Source organism: Pseudophryne corroboree, chromosome 3, assembly GCF_028390025.1.
Source record: "Pseudophryne corroboree isolate aPseCor3 chromosome 3, aPseCor3.hap2, whole genome shotgun sequence".
NCBI classification, from domain to species: domain Eukaryota; kingdom Metazoa; phylum Chordata; class Amphibia; order Anura; family Myobatrachidae; genus Pseudophryne; species Pseudophryne corroboree.
Genome location: NC_086446.1, coordinates 428,690,570 through 428,709,666, shown reverse-complemented (window position 1 = coordinate 428,709,666; position 19,097 = coordinate 428,690,570). Strand labels below are relative to the sequence as shown.

At 44.6% G+C, this 19,097-nt stretch overlaps 2 protein-coding genes across 2 annotated transcripts in view; one reads left to right on the top strand and one right to left on the bottom strand.

The window, feature by feature from the left end:
- Positions 1-6,021, bottom strand: part of SRC (SRC proto-oncogene, non-receptor tyrosine kinase) — a 125,380-nt gene extending 119,359 nt beyond the window's left edge. The window contains exon 1 of the mRNA XM_063960348.1: positions 6,000-6,021. The gene's annotated coding sequence lies outside the window, so the exon portion shown is untranslated. The remainder of the gene's footprint in view (positions 1-5,999) is intronic.
- Positions 1-19,097, top strand: part of GHRH (growth hormone releasing hormone) — a 219,007-nt gene that overhangs the window by 108,437 nt on the left and 91,473 nt on the right. The window lies entirely within an intron of this gene.

Here is a 19,097-nt window from a genome sequence, read left to right as displayed (position 1 = left end):
TAGATAGTGTCCAAACAAAATCTGGCAGACCTGCAGCTTTTATTTTTCCCAAGTTAAAAAAGAAATATATATATATATATATATATATATATATATATATATATTTGTGCAGAAAAAGTCCCTCGAAAATAGGGGAAGATTACATGTGTTACTTCTCCATAATATATATTCATTGTGTGAATTACCTGAATGCCATTTCAGAGTCAGACTGGGAAGTAGAACTAAACAGTGTTTACATGCTACAGATTATCAGCTTCCCAAAACCCAGTAGCGCTAGCAGATACTTCAGTCTCCACTTTCCCAGTTAGCCACTGACACAAAAATGTACAATATAACTCTAATTTATCATAGGGAAAGGACCTGTAGGATAAAACTCCTTTCTGATCCACTCCTGCAGTGAATAATTTACTTAACACAGAGACATGTCGCGTTTGACATAAGTCAAAGTGAGAAACTCTGCAACCAATCAGAATAATGTAGCAATTAAACATTTCCGTAGCACAAAGATCTGAATTAAATAATCTGTTCCATGCCAGGAAAGGATTAATTATTGTGACACTGTGGTAATTAATCACTTCCGGGATGTAGATATTTCTAATGCCAAAGGTGACTAATAAGAGCATTCCTATTTCCTATACGTTTCATTGTCTATCCTATACTTTCTATATGTGGAGTGTACAACAGTCCTTCCATGTTGAGCAAATGCCTGGAATTACAAGTCAATGCACATATTAATTATGTAGTGATAATCATTATTTAATTATTTTTTTTTAGTAAAAAATAACAATGTCGATATCCATAATGTCATCACCACAACACCGACAGTTATGTAATCAACTATAGGGTTAGGCTGCAGGCAGGGAAGGGGGGGTAGGCTGTGGGAGGAGGGGGGAGAGGAGTTAGGCACCAGAGGGAGGATTAAGGGAAGGACTTATGGTTACACACAGTGAAACAGGAAACAAATACTTACTGGAACACTGGAGGATCAGAGGTCTGTCCTGGAAGTGACGACAGTCCCATGACTGCTGGGTTCCCGCTGGAGCTGTTGCAGCTATTAGGAGAAGGCACGCGACCACTGGGCCACCAGGAAAGATATGTTGACAGTCTAACATGCATACATTTCATCACTGTCAACATCGACATAATGACCATATCAACATTCTCATGTCGACATGAATGTCCACATTATGACTGTTCACATATTGTACCCAACCCTAAAGCTCCATCTTTCACAATCAGAGTTAAGTGAAGCAATGTATACTGTGGGCTAGATGCATCATTGCTTGGAGAGTGATAAAGTACCAGACAACCAGCTCCTGTCATTTTTCAGAGGGGTTCTGCGACATGTCAGTTGGTAGCTGAATGGATGGTGCTTTTTCTCTTTCCATTGTATCACTTTCCAAGTGATGATGCATCTAGCCCACACCTGTGGTCCAGTCAAACCCCTGACAATGCAGGACATTTTCCCAAAAACAGCACTGCCCCAAAAGAATCTGAATTGGCAGGATGTTCTGCTTTCTCGTATCTGTTCTTGCAGCTTTGATTACCTTCTGCTGGAAAATAGACCCCATAATTTCAATTGCTACTTGTCAGTGTTGAGGAAAAGAATCCACTTAGGATCGAAACGCGTTGGTGGGGGCAGTCTGATGCGGAGGAGGAGGTGGACCGACCGGTGTAAAGGAAGTGTTTGCTGCAGAAGAATGGGGCCATTTAATTCATCATTTTCTGCACTGCAGTTTCCCTTATGCAATTGTGGTTTTTGTCAAGTGTGTCAGTTTAAAAAACAAAACATTTGACACTATGGATCCTCTCCATTGATTCAGCTATCTTTACATGAGGGGAGAGCCTGATCATGAGACACTGCACGTGGAAGAGAGAGAGGAGAGAACTCTATTGAAACCTACTAAAAGATATACTTGATGCGCTCGACTATAAGTTTTCAGTCTGTGAGTGTAACCAATTGGGAGTATCCCCAGAAATTATTTATCTCTATTTATATTGGAGACTCGAATACTGACTTTATGTACTGAGAAGGAATGTGGGGGTGATATAAAAATATTACCTCTATGGAATGTGAATATTGATCTTGGGAAAAAGGTTCTGCATCCTTCGGCCTGAAGCCGGAAGGACCCCCTGGAGACCCCAGCACACCCTCTCACAGATAACACAGGGGGCCTATGTCATCATATTGCGATACTAATCGCATATGTTAGAACACATGTGATTAGCATTGCTGCGATGACCGGTGATGTATATAAGTACATACCGCCCTCAGTGAGGAATTTACTAACTTTGTTTGCTGTGAACCTCAGACTATACAAGAAGCAAAGTCACGCAGCTACTGGCAAAAAAGTGCTTACCACTTTAAAAGTTCTTGCAGAAGACCCACTTATTTTTGACTGTTTTACAGTTAGCCTGTCCACAACAGTACATGTGTCACTGTCACTTATACCCCTTTCACACCGCAAACGCGGGTCCGACCCGGTATTTTGAACCTTGGTCCGACCCGGGTCGGACACGGGTCAGACCCTTTCACACTACACTTTCAACCCGGGTTATTGCAGGGTTGGCTCCTTTTAACTCAACCCGGGTCAGCAATTAAATCACCATGGATGTCATTTTAAATGGACTTTTTTGGCTCAGAAAGATGAGGTGTCAGAAGATGACAAAAGGAGAGGATGGGGACAGCTCACAGCATTGCAGGAATCATGGCTGACAGAGCTATATTTTTATACACAATTGCATCTTTAACTGTTCCAATAACATACCTCCAACTGTCCCGTTTTACACAGGACAGTCCCGTTTTCTTGAGACTGTCCCGCTGTTCCATCCATGGGCCGCAGTGTCCCGCGGTGGGGGGGGGTTGCTAGTTGGGAGGCTCCTGCCACTACTGCTCCTAGTAGCAGAGCAGCGGTGAATAGACACAGTATCTGTTCACAGGTGACAGAGGGGGAATGCCAGCAGCTCAGAGAGTGCTGGGCGTTCCCCCTCAGTGACGGTACAAGGGGGCGTGACCCACGCACATGCGCGTGGCACGCCCGAAGGTCCCTCTTTGTACTTTTAATAAGTTGGGAGGTATGCAGTAAGCTGCCCAGCAATCTCTGCCTCACCCCTAATTCTTAATGCTCTCTGCTGTCTCCTGTGTAGCAGGGCTCAGGCTGCTGACATCATCAAGGCACACAAAGAACTGCCAATCAGCACTTTTACATGAATGCAGGGTTGAATAACCCGGGTTGGCACGTTAGAGTGCACACTGACCCGGGTCCAACCCGTGTATAACACTGCTTTTATACCGGGTTGAAATGCAGGGTTACTCGACCAGGGATATTCAAAAGTGGTGCTTTTAGACTGCACCTCAACCCGGATCGAGCAGGCTCAACCCGGCAATATCCTGGGATATATTTGCGATGTGAAAGGGGTATAAGTGACAGTCACACATAGACTCTTGTGGACAGGCTGAGTAACTGTAAAACAGTCAAAAACAAGTGGTTCTTCTGCAAAAAGCTGAACACTAATGGAAGTCTTGCTTGCTACAAACTTCAGCTTGTTGAACCCAGAAATCAGGTGTTTACTATGGGTAGATCTTCTTGCCTGTTGCAAGGTACAATACATTACATTACAAAAGCCAAGTCAAATTGTTGCTAGGTAACAAGTTTAAACTAAAAGATCTTGGACTCGCATACAGTACCAACTACTAGGTATAAGAATCAAGCAAAATTTGAATGCTGGAACTGTTACTATTGACCAACAAGGGTATATTAAGGTGATGTTCAACAAATTTGAAATAGCAAAATTGACAGAATCGCCGGGAGATGCACAAAAATGCACAAATTTGATTCTGCTCATGTGCAGTTTGCTAAACTTCACTATTTGCAGCAGTTAAAGAAGCTGCATCTGACTCAGAATGAGGTCATTAATACCCCTTTTACATAGAAAGTCAAATTACCGGGTTAAGAAGTTCTACCCAGTAATTTGCTGATAAACACAGGTCCTTTTTCTGTGTGAAAGGGTCAAACCGGGTTGAAATTCTCGGGACTTCGAGCCGGAATGACCCTTTCACACAGAAGAAATACCGGTGCTGATCTGCAAATTACCCGGGAGAACTGCTTCACCCTGTAATTTGCTTCCCTGTGTGAAAGGGGGGTCAGGCTGGGTCCAGCTAAGCGACAATGCTGGGAAAAAGCTGTGAATTTCAGGCCTCCTTTACATCAACCGCCCATTAAAGTAACAAATTATGCATTTATTAAATAGCTCTATATTCTCAATACACACCTGAATATTATATTATTTGCATTCAAATTAACCCCAGTGAATATCCACATTCAATTATTAGTCACCACTTTTTAACACATCCCATACTACAGTAATAGACACTGCCAATCCCAATTTACATTAATAATCAGGTGTACAGGAGTAGGCTCTGCTGTGAAGCAATTGCACACACTGGTGAGGGTAGGCACCCTGCTGGTGATGGATGGTATTGTGCACTCTGTAGGAAAAGAGTGGTAATACACACAGGTAATGGATGTGCACTGTGCAAACTGAATAATAACGCACACAGGTGAAGGATGTGCACTCTGTATGTTGAGTAATAATGCACATAGGGGGTCATTCCGAGTTGATCGCTCGCTAGCTAGTTTTAGCAGCCGTGCAAACGCTATGCGTCTCTCATCCACACTCATTACTCGCTCCCACTCACGATTGCAGGACTTTCATCGGGCTGCACCCACTCTGTGGAATGCCCTACCACGCACAATAAGACTCTCCTCTAGTCTCCAAACCTTCAAGTGTTCCCTGAAAACTCATCTCTTTAGACTCTATAGATTGTTAGCTTGCGAGCAGGGCCTTCCTACCTCTATGACTGTTATCACCCAGTTTGTTATTGTTATTGTTATTTCAAATTGTAAAGCGCAACGGAATTTGCTGCGCTATATAAGAAACTGTTAATAAATAAATAAATAATAGACAAGATTATCAAATTCCAGAACCGCCCACATAACTTTCATAAACCTTCCTATCAAGTTGCATCCACTCTTTACAGTCCACACATATCCTCACATGTCTTCTCATTCTTCACTTTCCCTTCCTCCCGACCCCGGTTCATCATTGCTGCATATCATACAGCCCTCCAAGAACCTTTGCAATATGGCGAACAACTATGCAATAGATAGCACCTTTCTTGTGTATACATGCCTATTTCCCTATAGATTGTTAGCTTGCGAGCAGGGCCTTCCTACCTCTATGACTGTTTGTTATTACCCAGTTTTATCACTGTTATTTCCAATTGTAAAGCGCAACGGAATTTGCTGCGCTATATAAGAAACTGTTAATAAATAATATAATAAATATGCCGCCGCCCACTGGGAGTGTATTTTAGCTTAGCAGAAGTGCGAACGGTTGTATCGCAGAGCGGCTGCAAAACATTTTTGTGTAGTTTCAGAGTAGCTCAAAACCTACTCAGCACTTGCGATCACTTCAGACTATTCAGTTCCGGATTTGACGTCACAAACACGCCCTGCGTTCTCCCAGCCACGCCTGCGTTTTTCCTGGTATGCCTGCGTTTTTACGCACACTCCCTGAAAACGGTCAGTTGCAACCCAGAAACGCCCACTTCATGTCAATCACTCTGCGGCAAGCAGTGCGACTGAAATGCATCGCTAGACCCTGTGCAAAACTACATCGTTCGTTGTGCCCGTACGTCGCGCATGCGCATTGCGTCGCATACGCATGCGTAGAACTGCCGATTTTTAGCTGCGAACAAATTCAGCTAGCGATCAACTCGGAATGACCCCCATAGGCAATAGATGTGCACTCTGCAGGCTGAATGATAATGCACGCAGGTACTGGCTGTGAGAATGATTAGCAAACTGGAACTGGACAGAACAGCAGTGGTAATTGCACAGTCTCTGCAAGCTGGAGATGATTAGCAGTGTGATGAGCACCCTAACTGCTCAGAATTGCAGGCAGAAAAAGCAGAGAACAGGAACAGATGAACTCACAGTTTAAGCATTGCACCATGAAAGGTGTACCAGACAGCAGATTCAGCAATCCAGACAGGAATCAGGAAGTGGAGCTGCTGATACTGGAACCAGGAACTGATGTGATACAACTTGTATTGATAATGAGCAGATGCATGTGACTGTTTAAATAGGATGCACTGGTCTGTTCAGGTGGAAACAAACCGCTCTGTGATTGGGAAAAACCGGAGTCAGCTTATCAATCCAACATGTGCGCGTCCATGTACTGCAAAAGCCAGGAATAGGCAACAAATCACCAGCAGATACCCGGACTAAATATGTTCATGTTTACTCAGAGCCGTAACTAGACTTCCTGGTGCCCTGTGCCAGAGAGAGAATTGGCGCCCCCACGACAAGATTGATCCCAGGGAAAGGCTATGCTATGATATCCCTATCCACATTGTGTGTATGTATATATATATATATATATATATATATATATATAAAATACACATCATTTATAGACCACTGCAAGAAAATGGATTTGGACACAAATCCTCTTTATACCACATTCATGCTCTTAACTTGAGAGCTCGATGTTATTGAGTTACAATTCCCTTTATTAAATAACACATTTCAACATTCCCGGGATTCAAACCGATAACCTCTTGAATTCTAATCAAAAACCCTATTAATTAAGCTTTTTGATCCTGCATAAAAACTATGAACACTATATGATATAATAATATCATAATCAGCATTGCAATTGAGCAGATCTATGTAGTGCGCAACCACATCCAATCTCTTGCAGCCACATACTACATAGATCTGCTCAGCCGCAATGCTGATCACTTTTTCACAAAGTCCAAGGTAAGCTTTAAATAGTTAGAATTATCTACCTTTCCATGTAAGGGGAGATAGCTTAATGAATAGATTGTCTGACCGCAATGCCACAGGCAATGGGTTTAAATCCCGGGTATGTAAGCATCTTGACATGCAATAAAGTATAGTGTGACTTAATAACAAAGAAATCTCAAGTTGAGTTTGTGAATGTTTTATAGGTATTAGTGACAGAAGGGGTGGGGGAAGGAGACAGCGGCGGTCAGGAGATGCTGGGCTTCAAAAAGGGGGGAAGCTGCAGGTGAAAGTAATTAAAACAGATAATTGACAAGTGCCGCTAACAGCGCCCCCTACCTTGCAGCGCTATGTGCGGTGCCCCCTCCGCACACACCTAATTATGGCCCTGTGTTTACTGTAGTAGCCAGTAGAAGCACCCCAACAAGTGAAGCAACAGCTCCTGGTCCGGTAAAAGGTAATCAAAGTCCACTGCGTGACAAACCTGTCTGCCTCTCTTGATGTCTCTGAACTAGCCCCATGTATGCAGAAGATACTGAGAGGGACAGATCCACAATGTAGCATTGGGGGGGGGGGGCAGAAGAATATATGGAATTAATAACAAAACATACAAATGGTCTTGCTAAAAAAAATACTTGTCAGCCCTTGCAGGGGATGATACTCTGGGCCTGATTCAGATGTGGACGCTAATGCAGTCACAACTGCATCTTTTTACACACCACGACTGCGCCGCTTTTCATAAAGTCAAACTATCGGATCTTGCACCAGCCCTATGGTGGCACAGAATGCCCATCAGAACATAGTAGCTGGTGCTAGAGCAACTGCATCTTTGAACACTGTTACTGCCTGTGACACGCCCACATCTAATCACTACCCGATTATTTCCCAGGAATACTCACTGAAATTTCGTCTCTCTGCATCACCCGGAGGTAACCTACAGTGTGCATACATAGACTTTAAACTAGAGATGTGCACTTGAAATTTTTCGGGTTTTGTGTTTTGGTTTTTGGTTCGGTTCCGCGGCCGTGTTTTGGGTTCGACCGCGTTTTGGCAAAACCTCACCGAATTTTTTTTGTCGGATTCGGGTGTGTTTTGGATTCGGGTGTTTTTTTAAAAAAACACTAAAAAACAGCTTAAATCATAGAATTTGGGGGTCATTTTGATCCCAAAGTATTATTAACCTCAAAAACCATAATTTCCACTCATTTTCAGTCTATTCTGAACACCTCACACCTCACAATATTATTTTTAGTCCTAAAATTTGCACCGAGGTCGCTGGATGACTAAGCTAAGCGACCCTAGTGGCCGACACAAACACCTGGCCCATCTAGGAGTGGCACTGCAGTGTCACGCAGGATGGCCCTTCCAAAAAACACTCCCCAAACAGCACATGACGCAAAGAAAAAAAGAGGCGCAATGAGATAGCTGTGTGAGTAAGCTAAGCGACCCTAGTGGCCGACACAAACACCTGGCCCATCTAGGAGTGGCACTGCAGTGTCACGCAGGATGGCCCTTCCAAAAAACACTCCCCAAACAGCACATGACGCAAAGAAAAAAAGAGGCGCAATGAGGTAGCTGTGTGAGTAAGATAAGCGACCCTAGTGGCCGACACAAACACCTGGCCCATCTAGGAGTGGCACTGCAGTGTCACGCAGGATGGCCCTTCAAAAAAATACTCCCCAAACAGCACATGACGCAAAGAAAAATGAAAGAAAAAAGAGGTGCAAGATGGAATTGTCCTTGGGCCCTCCCACCCACCCTTATGTTGTATAAACAGGACATGCATACTTTAACCAACCCATCATTTCAGTGACAGGGTCTGCCACACGACTGTGACTGAAATGACGGGTTGGTTTGGACCCCCACCAAAAAAGAAGCAATTAATCTCTCCTTGCACAAACTGGCTCTACAGAGGCAAGATGTCCACCTCATCATCATCCTCCGATATATCACCGTGTACATCCCCCTCCTCACAGATTATCAATTCGTCCCCACTGGAATCCACCATCTCAGCTCCCTGTGTACTTTGTGGAGGCAATTGCTGCTGGTCAATGTCTCCACGGAGGAATTGATTATAATTCATTTTAATGAACATCATCTTCTCCACATTTTCTGGAAGTAACCTCGTACGCCGATTGCTGACAAGGTGAGCGGCGGCACTAAACACTCTTTCGGAGTACACACTTGTGGGAGGGCAACTTAGGTAGAATAAAGCCAGTTTGTGCAAGGGCCTCCAAATTGCCTCTTTTTCCTGCCAGTATAAGTACGGACTGTCTGACGTGCCTACTTGGATGCGGTCACTCATATAATCCTCCACCATTCTTTCAATGGGGAGAGAATCATATGCAGTGCCAGTAGACGACATGTCCGTAATCGTTGGCAGGTCCTTCAGTCCGGACCAGATGTCAGCATCAGCAGTCGCTCCAGACTGCCCTGCATCACCGCCAGCGGGTGGGCTCGGAATTCTGAGCCTTTTCCTCGCACCCCCAGTTGCGGGAGAATGTGAAGGAGGAGATGTTGACAGGCCGCGTTCCGCTTGACTTGACAATTTTCTCACCAGCAGGTCTTTGAACCCCAGCAGACTTGTGTGTGCCGGAAAGAGAGATCCAAGGTAGGTTTTAAATCTAGGATCGAGCACGGTGGCCAAAATGTAGTGCTCTGATTTCAACAGATTGACCACCCGTGAATCCTTGTTAAGCGAATTAAGGGCTCCATCCACAAGTCCCACATGCCTAGCGGAATCGCTCTGTGTTAGCTCCTCCTTCAATGTCTCCAGCTTCTTCTGCAAAAGCCTGATGAGGGGAATGACCTGACTCAGGCTGGCAGTGTCTGAACTGACTTCACGTGTGGCAAGTTCAAAGGGCAGCAAAACCTTGCACAACATTGAAATCATTCTCCACTGCGCTTGAGACAGGTGCATTCCACCTCCTATATCGTGCTCAATTGTATAGGCTTGAATGGCCTTTTGCTGCTCCTCCAACCTCTGAAGCATATATAGGGTTGAATTCCACCTCGTTACCACTTCTTGCTTCAGATGATGGCAGGGCAGGTTCAGGCGTTTTTGGTGGTGCTCCAGTCTTCCGTACGTGGTGCCTGTACGCCGAAAGTGTCCCGCAATTCTTCTGGCCACCGACAGCATCTCTTGCACGCCCCTCTCGTTTTTTAAATAATTCTGCACCACCAAATTCAAGGTATGTGCAAAACATGGGACAGGCTGGAATTTGCCCATATTTAATGCACACACAATATTGCTGGCGTTGTCCGATGCCACAAATCCACAGGAGAGTCCAATTGGGGTAAGCCATTCCGCGATGATCTTCCTCAGTTGCCGTAAGAGGTTTTCAGCTGTGTGCGTATTCTGGAAACCGGTGATACAAAGCGTAGCCTGCCTAGGAAAGAGTTGGCGTTTGCGAGATGCTGCTACTGGTGCCGCCGCTGCTGTTCTTGCGGCGGGAGTCCATACATCTACCCAGTGGGCTGTCACAGTCATATAGTCCTGACCCTGCCCTGCTCCACTTGTCCACATGTCCGTGGTTAAGTGGACATTGGGTACAACTGCATTTTTTAGGACACTGGTGAGTCTTTTTCTGACGTCCGTGTACATTCTCGGTATCGCCTGCCTAGAGAAGTGGAACCTAGATGGTATTTGGTAACGGGGGCACACTACCTCAAGAAATTGTCTAGTTCCCTGTGAACTAACGGCGGATACCGGACGCACGTCTAACACCAACATAGTTGTCAAGGCCTCAGTTATCCGCTTTGCAACAGGATGACTGCTGTGATATTTCATCTTTCTCGCAAAGGACTGTTGGACAGTCAATTGCTTGGTGGAAGTAGTAAAAGTGGGCTTACGACTTCCCCTCTGGGATGACCATCGACTCCCAGCAGCAACAACAGCAGCGCCAGCAGCAGTAGGCGTTACACGCAAGGATGCATCGGAGGAATCCCAGGCAGGAGAGGACTCGTCAGAATTGCCAGTGACATGGCCTGCAGGACTATTGGCATTCCTGGGGAAGGAGGAAATTGACACTGAGGGAGTTGGTGGGGTGGTTTGCGTGAGCTTGGTTACAAGAGGAAGGGATTTACTGGTCAGTGGACTGCTTCCGCTGTCGCCCAAAGTTTTTGAACTTGTCACTGACTTATTATGAATGCGCTGCAGGTGACGTATAAGGGAGGATGTTCCGAGGTGGTTAACGTCCTTACCCCTACTTATTACAGCTTGACAAAGGCAACACACGGCTTGACAAATGTTGTCCGCATTTCTGTTGAAATACTTCCACACCGAAGAGCTGATTTTTTTGGTATTTTCACCAGGCATGTCAATGGCCATATTCCTCCCACGGACAACAGGTGTCTCCCCGGGTGCCTGACTTAAACAAACCACCTCACCATCAGAATCCTCCTTGTCAATTTCCTCCCCAGCGCCAGCAACACCCATATCCTCCTCATCCTGGTGTACTTCAACACTGACATCTTCAATCTGACTATCAGGAACTGGACTGCGGGTGCTCCTTCCAGCACTTGCAGGGGGCGTGCAAATGGTGGAAGGCGCATGCTCTTCACATCCAGTGTTGGGAAGGTCAGGCATCGCAACCGACACAATTGGACTCTCCTTGTGGATTTGGGATTTCGAAGAACGCACAGTTCTTTGCTGTGCTTTTGCCAGCTTGAGTCTTTTCATTTTTCTAGCGAGAGGCTGAGTGCTTCCATCCTCATGTGAAGCTGAACCACTAGCCATGAACATAGGCCAGGGCCTCAGCCGTTCCTTGCCACTCCGTGTGGTAAATGGCATATTGGCAAGTTTACGCTTCTCCTCCGACAATTTTATTTTAGATTTTTTAGTCCTTTTTTTACTGATATTTGGTGTTTTGGATTTTACATGCTCTGTACTATGACATTGGGCATCGGCCTTGGCAGACGACGTTGCTGGCATTTCATTGTCTCGGCCATGACTAGTGGCAGCAGCTTCAGCACGAGGTGGAAGTCGATCTTGATCTTTCCCTATTTTTGGAACCTCAACATTTTTGTTCTCCATATTTTAATAGGCACAACTAAAAGGCACCTCAGGTAAACAATGGAGACGGATGGATACTAGTATACTTATGGATGACGAGCGACTGCCGACACAGAGGTAGCTACAGCCGTGGACTACCGTACTGTGTCTGCTGCTAATATAGACTGGATGATAATGAGATAAAATTAAAATATATATATATATCACACTAGTACTGCAGCCGGACAGGTATATATTATGTAATGACGGACCTGCTGGACACTGTCTGTCAGACTCAGCACTGCAGACTCCTAAAGTAAGCTACTAGTATCAAGAAGATAGAAAAAAAAAACCACGGGTAGGTGGTATACAATTATGGATGGACGAGCGACTGCCGACACAGAGGTAGCTACAGCCGTGGACTACCGTACTGTGTCTGCTGCTAATATAGACTGGATGATAATGAGATAAAATTAAAATATATATATATATATATATCACACTAGTACTGCAGCCGGACAGGTATATATTATGTAATGACGGACCTGCTGGACACTGTCTGTCAGCACTGCAGACTCCTAAAGTAAGCTACTAGTATCAAGAAGATAGAAAAAAAAAAAAACACGGGTAGGTGGTATACAATTATGGATGGACGAGCGACTGCCGACACAGAGGTAGCTACAGCCGTGGACTACCGTACTGTGTCTGCTGCTAATATAGACTGGATGATAATGAGATAAAATTAAAATATATATATATATCACACTAGTACTGCAGCCGGACAGGTATATATTATGTAATGACGGACCTGCTGGACACGGTCTGTCAGACTCAGCACTGCAGACTCCTAAAGTAAGCTACTAGTATCAAGAAGATAGAAAAAAAAAAACCACGGGTAGGTGGTATACAATTATGGATGGACGAGCGACTGCCGACACAGAGGTAGCTACAGCCGTGGACTACCGTACTGTGTCTGCTGCTAATATAGACTGGATGATAATGAGATAAAATTAAAATATATATATATATCACACTAGTACTGCAGCCGGACAGGTATATATTATGTAATGACGGACCTGCTGGACACTGTCTGTCAGCACTGCAGACTCCTAAAGTAAGCTACTAGTATCAAGAAGATAGAAAGAAAAAAAACCACGGGTAGGTGGTATACAATTATGGATGGACGAGCGACTGCCGACACAGAGGTAGCTACAGCCGTGGACTACCGTACTGTGTCTGCTGCTAAAATAGACTGGATGATAATGAGATAAAATTAAAATATATATATATATCACACTAGTACTGCAGCCGGACAGGTATATATTATGTAATGACGGACCTGCTGGACACTGTCTGTCAGACTCAGCACTGCAGACTCCTAAAGTAAGCTACTAGTATCAAGAAGATAGAAAAAAAAAAACCACAGGTAGGTGGTATACAATTATGGATGGACGAGCGACTGCCGACACAGAGGTAGCTACAGCCGTGGACTACCGTACTGTGTCTGCTGCTAATATAGACTGGATGATAATGAGATAAAATTAAAATATATATATATATCACACTAGTACTGCAGCCGGACAGGTATATATTATGTAATGACGGACCTGCTGGACACTGTCTGTCAGACTCAGCACTGCAGACTCCTAAAGTAAGCTACTAGTATCAAGAAGATAGAAAAAAAAAAAAAAACACGGGTAGGTGGTATACAATTATGGATGGACGAGCGACTGCCGACACAGAGGTAGCTACAGCCGTGGACTACCGTACTGTGTCTGCTGCTAATATAGACTGGATGATAATGAGATAAAATTAAAATATATATATATATATATCACACTAGTACTGCAGCCGGACAGGTATATATTATGTAATGACGGACCTGCTGGACACTGTCTGCAGAATGCGTTTATAAAAACACCACACGACGAGTGTTTAACTTTTTCAGGCAGACAATCACAATATACTGGTGGTCAGCAGACAATCACAATACTGGTGGTCAGTGGTCACTGGTCAGTCACACTGGCAGTGGCACTCTGGCAGCAAAAGTGTGCACTGTACTTAAAATATGTACTCCTGCTATAACTGCTCCCCAGTCTCCCCCACAATTAAGCTGTGTGAGCAGTGAGCACTCAGCACAGTCAGATAATGATATACAGTATTACATATGATGCAGCACACTGGGCTGAGCACAGATATGGTATGTGACTGTGTCACACTGTATCGTTTTTTTTCAGGCAGAGAACGGATTAATTAAACTGGTGGTCACTGGTCACACTATCAGCAGCAAGTAGTACTCCTCCTAATAATATGCTCCCCAAAATTTGTGTCTCTCTCTAGTACTCTAGTCTAAACGGAGAGGACGCCAGCCACGTCCTCTCCCTATCAATCTCAATGCACGTGTGAAAATGGCGGCGACGCGCGGCTCCTTATATAGAATCCGAGTCTCGCGATAGAATACGAGCCTCGCGAGAATCCGACAGCGGGATGATGACGTTCGGGAGCGCTCGGGTTAACCGAGCAAGGCGGGAAGATCCGAGTCGCTCGGCCCCGTGTAAAAAAACCTGAAGTTCGGGCGGGTTCGGATTCCGAGGAACCGAACCCGCTCATCTCTACTTTAAACAACACCCAGTTGTAAACAAAGATGTACAGTGGTGGCCAAAATTGTGGACACTTTATAAATTTTAATGTTTTTTTTACCTTTGAATGCTTATAAAAACTGTACTAAAGTATACATGGTAAAACAGAGGCAAGAGGTGCCTCCTAGTGCATTAAATAAGTAAGTTCTTCTCATTTAGAGTAATATATAGAAAACACACATACCATATACTTTACCCAAAGAACTTCCTTGGGTATATAGTACCTGTGATAAACAAAAACCAGGAACAATTTTGAATTCCACTGGCTTCCCATAGTTCTCCAACAATATGGCATAAGTCTAAAAATATATATAGTGTAGTATATTTAAAAAGTGCATTTATTACAAACGAAAACAAAAAAATATTAACTGTACATTAACATATTGCACAGATATATCAGTACAAATATAGCTTATCTGAGCTAGGAGGACAACAACTGGATTAGTATAGTCTCAACGTGCTACGTCCATCTCTGTGTTGGCTAGTATTTCATCAGGAGTATTATATATATATATATATATATATATATATATATATATATGTAATTGGGGGGAGGGGGTTTAGCGACCAATGGTGTCTATAAGAATTACACTTTAGGTGAATATTTTCAAAGTAAAACACAATTTATTAGTGTGTACAATTTAAAAATGACAAGAAACTTTTTCTAAAAAAATGGGATAAAAACTATACATAAAAATATAATACCAGTTAAAAAGTGAATAAATAGTAAAAAGGTTTCCTTAACTTGGTATGTAGTCACTGCCAGATAGCCCAACGCGTTTCGTCCTTAAGACTTCATCAAGGACCCTTGATGAAGTCTTAAGGACGAAACGCGTTGGGCTATCTGGCAGTGACTACATACCAAGTTAAGGAAACCTTTTTACTATTTATTCACTTTTTAACTGGTATTATATTTTTATGTATAGTTTTTATCCCATTTTTTTAGAAAAAGTTTCTTGTCATTTTTAAATTGTACACACTAATAAATTGTGTTTTACTTTGAAAATATTCACCTAAAGTGTAATTCTTATAGACACCATTGGTCGCTAAACCCCCTCCCCCCAATTACATGTAACTTTCTTATACAGGGAACCGCCATCCCTGTTAGGGGGTAAGCAGACGCCCTTAATTTCTAGGGAGTGTCAGATTAATATTGTTTTTATCTAACGTTGGTGAACACAAGTGGCGCAGTAATTTCTTTTATTCTTTATATATATATATATATATATATATATATATACACAGTGTCTCTCTCTCTCTCATATATATATATATATATATATATATATATATATATATATATATATATATATATAGTCCCGACGACCGCGAGCCGTTCTTCACAGGGTGATGCACTCTTTATAAGGTAAGACCTGTACTATTGTTATCTTAGACCTGAGGAAAATGACATATTAAACGTCATTGAAACGTTGTCTGCTACTACCTGCCTGCTAAGAGTTTTTATTGATCCAGACACCAGGAATGCCGCATCCACTGTCTATATGACTGATTTATCACGGGGGCACCCGGTGCAGCAATTTATCCTAAAGGAGAGCCGGATCACATGGACATTATATATATATATATATATATATATATATATGCGTTTCTACAGAGGAGTGGGCCCGTATGCACCTCCGGGGCCCGTATGCTCCCTCCTGTGCATGGCGCTGTAGACTCCGGCATTGTGCCGGAGTCTACTGCGCATGCGCAGGTCTTCGGAAACATGGCGCCCGTCATGATCAGGAGACCTATATAGTTACCGCGCATGTGCGGCGGCTATTTCGGCTGCGATTTCCAGCTCGATCACAGCTCCTGCCGCTGGACTCCGGAAAGGTAAGTATTAAAATGGGTGTAATGGGTGTGGTGTAGGCCCCCCTGGACCCAGGGGCCCGTGTGCACTGCACCCATTATTGAAACGCCAATGTGTATATATATATATATATATATATATTTATATATATATAATATATATATCTCAAATGCGCAGATCTGAGGGCGCTAGATTAATGGTATTGTTCACGTACGTTCACGTCAATCTATCTTTCTACATTTGTGTCACTCAGTGAATCTATACCAATAAAGAAACTGAATGTAAAACCGGATAAAATCGAAGACACAGCTTTGTGAAACCTTATCGATGCTCTTGATGTTTTATTGTATTTTTATGAATACATTTTACTTGAATGTATTTGAGACTTTTATTGTATACCACTGCAATTAAGTATGTGAACAATACCATTAATCTAGCGCATAGGCGTATCCAGGGTAGGGCGAGTGGGGCACGTGCCCTGGGCGCCTTGGCAGGCCCAGGAGAGGGGGGCGCCGCCGGCGTCCAGGGCATCATGCCCCACTCGCCCCCGTCAACCCTAAATGTGAGGGGAGGAGAGCGCAGCGTCTCTCCCTCCCCTCACCGCCGCTGCCAGCACTAGCTGTGTCCGGTCTCCGGCGTTAGCCAATCAGAGCTTGCGGACCGGCTCCTGATTGGCTGCCGGTCCGCGAGCTCTGATTGGCTAGCGAACCGGCGCCAGACAGCCGCCGGAGACCTGGAGCGGCGAGGGGAAGGAGAGGCGCTGAAGATGCAATGGCTGAGTAAGTCTGGAGCTACTCAGAAACTGCTAAGAAATTTCTATTCGCAATTCTGCTAATCTTTAGTTCGCAATTCTGCTAAGCTAAGATACACTCCCAGAGGGCGGCGGCTTAGCGTGTGCAATGCTGCTAAAAGCAGCTAGCGAGCGAACAACTCGGAATGAGGGCCCATGTGCCCTCGTTGCACACGATGCATATATACCATTATTTTTCTTACGTCCTAGTGGATACTGGGGTCTTGTACTTTAGTATCATGAGGTATAGATCGGATCCACTGGAGCCTGGCACTTTAAAACCTTTAGTGTGTGTATGTGTGTGCTGGCTCCTCCCCTTTATGCCCCTCCTACCAGACTCAGTTTAGAAAAATGTGCCCAAGAGCAGGGTGCATGTCTCTGGAGCTCCAGAGAGTTTCCTTTATTTTTTTATTTTAGTTTATTATTTTCAGGTAGCTCTGGTTGGCAACCAGGCTACCTGCTTCGTGGGACTTAGAGGGGGGATCGAACCAACCTCCTGAGGGTTAATGGTTCGTAATCCCAGCTGACAGGACACTGAGCTCCTGAGGTATTGATCACACATCATTAGTATGTGTGCCCACGCCAGAAGCTAGCCACCACCCTCTAACAGATGCCTAAGTTACAAGATGCAGTGAGTGTTACACCGGGGTCCCGGTCAGCAGGTCCCCGGTGCAGTTTTGGCGGAAAATCACGTGGCAGTCACGGGCCCGGAGCTACGGGGCCCACCGCGGACAAACTGGCTCAGGGCTGTTGCCCAGCAGTGCTCACTGTCTCAAGGCTTTGTGTGGACTGTACAATACATTTTCTGATGTTTGTTATAACGTGGCCAGTATAATCTAGGATAGGGACTGCGCGCCATTGCAAGGGGCGGGGCTTCCCGGAGCAGGACCAGCGTCGGGAAGGCGCCATTTCCCTGCTGCTGCGGATCATCAGACTGGTACCAGGGGGTCATAGACAGGGGAGAGCACGCCAGCGGTAGCGCCGCTGCACTACTATTAGGCCATACACATATTCCAACGCATTGTACTGCTGTGTTCTGGTGTCCGCTCTTCAGTGTCACTCCAGGTGCTCTCTAGGGTCTGTGTGGAGGTGTTGGCCAGTGGGCTGCGCTGTGTTACAGTTGTGTAAGATGTCTGTTGACATGGTTATGTGTGCTGCTTGTAACTCTACCCCCTCTGCAGCGGGGTCACTCGTGTGAGCAGTGTTCCTCATCTCCACAGGGACCCAGCTCACAGGCACCTGACCTGGCAGATAGCTTTAAAAGCATGATTCAGAATGTAAATTGTAAAAAAAAAAAGCATTCTATTGAGTGTGTGGCTAAAGCAGCAGATACCAAGAAGGCTTCTCAGTCCCCTCTAGTAGTTTCACATAAACGCTCACTGCTACATGTGCTCCAGTCTGATTCAAATCAGCCTGATGTGGATGATGATGATGATGATATGGATGAGGACAGCTCTCTGTCCCCTGGGGTGGAGGCCCTCATTTATGCTGTAAGAGAGATTCTTCACATTCCGGATCAGGAGGCACAACCGGATGAGGAGTTGTATTTTAATGTTAGACCTAAGACTTTTCCGGTGTCAAAAGAATTAAACTCCCTGGGCAGGGAGGCATGGGTAAACCCTGACAAGAAGTTTAAAATTCCTCAGAGGTTTCTATCTACTTTTCCCCTCCCAGCCGAGGATAGGAAAGTATGGGAAAAACCCCATCAGTCAATACGTCTGTCTCCAGATTGTCTAAGAAATTGGTACTGCCGGTGCCAGGGGCTATATCCCTGAAGGAGCCAGCTGACCGTAAAATTGAGACCACCCTCAAGGCAATTTATATGGCAGCAGGCGCAGCACAACGCCCCACAATTGATTGTGGGTGGATTTCCAGGGCAATGGTCAAGTAGTCCGATACGGTTATTGATGGTATAGACTTTCCGCCCCAGGATGAGGTCATTACTCTGCTGCAACACATACAGGATAGTGCAAACTTTATGAGTGAGGCTATTATGGAATTGTGTAAGATAAATGGCCGAACTACAACTATGGCAGTGTCGGCACGCAGG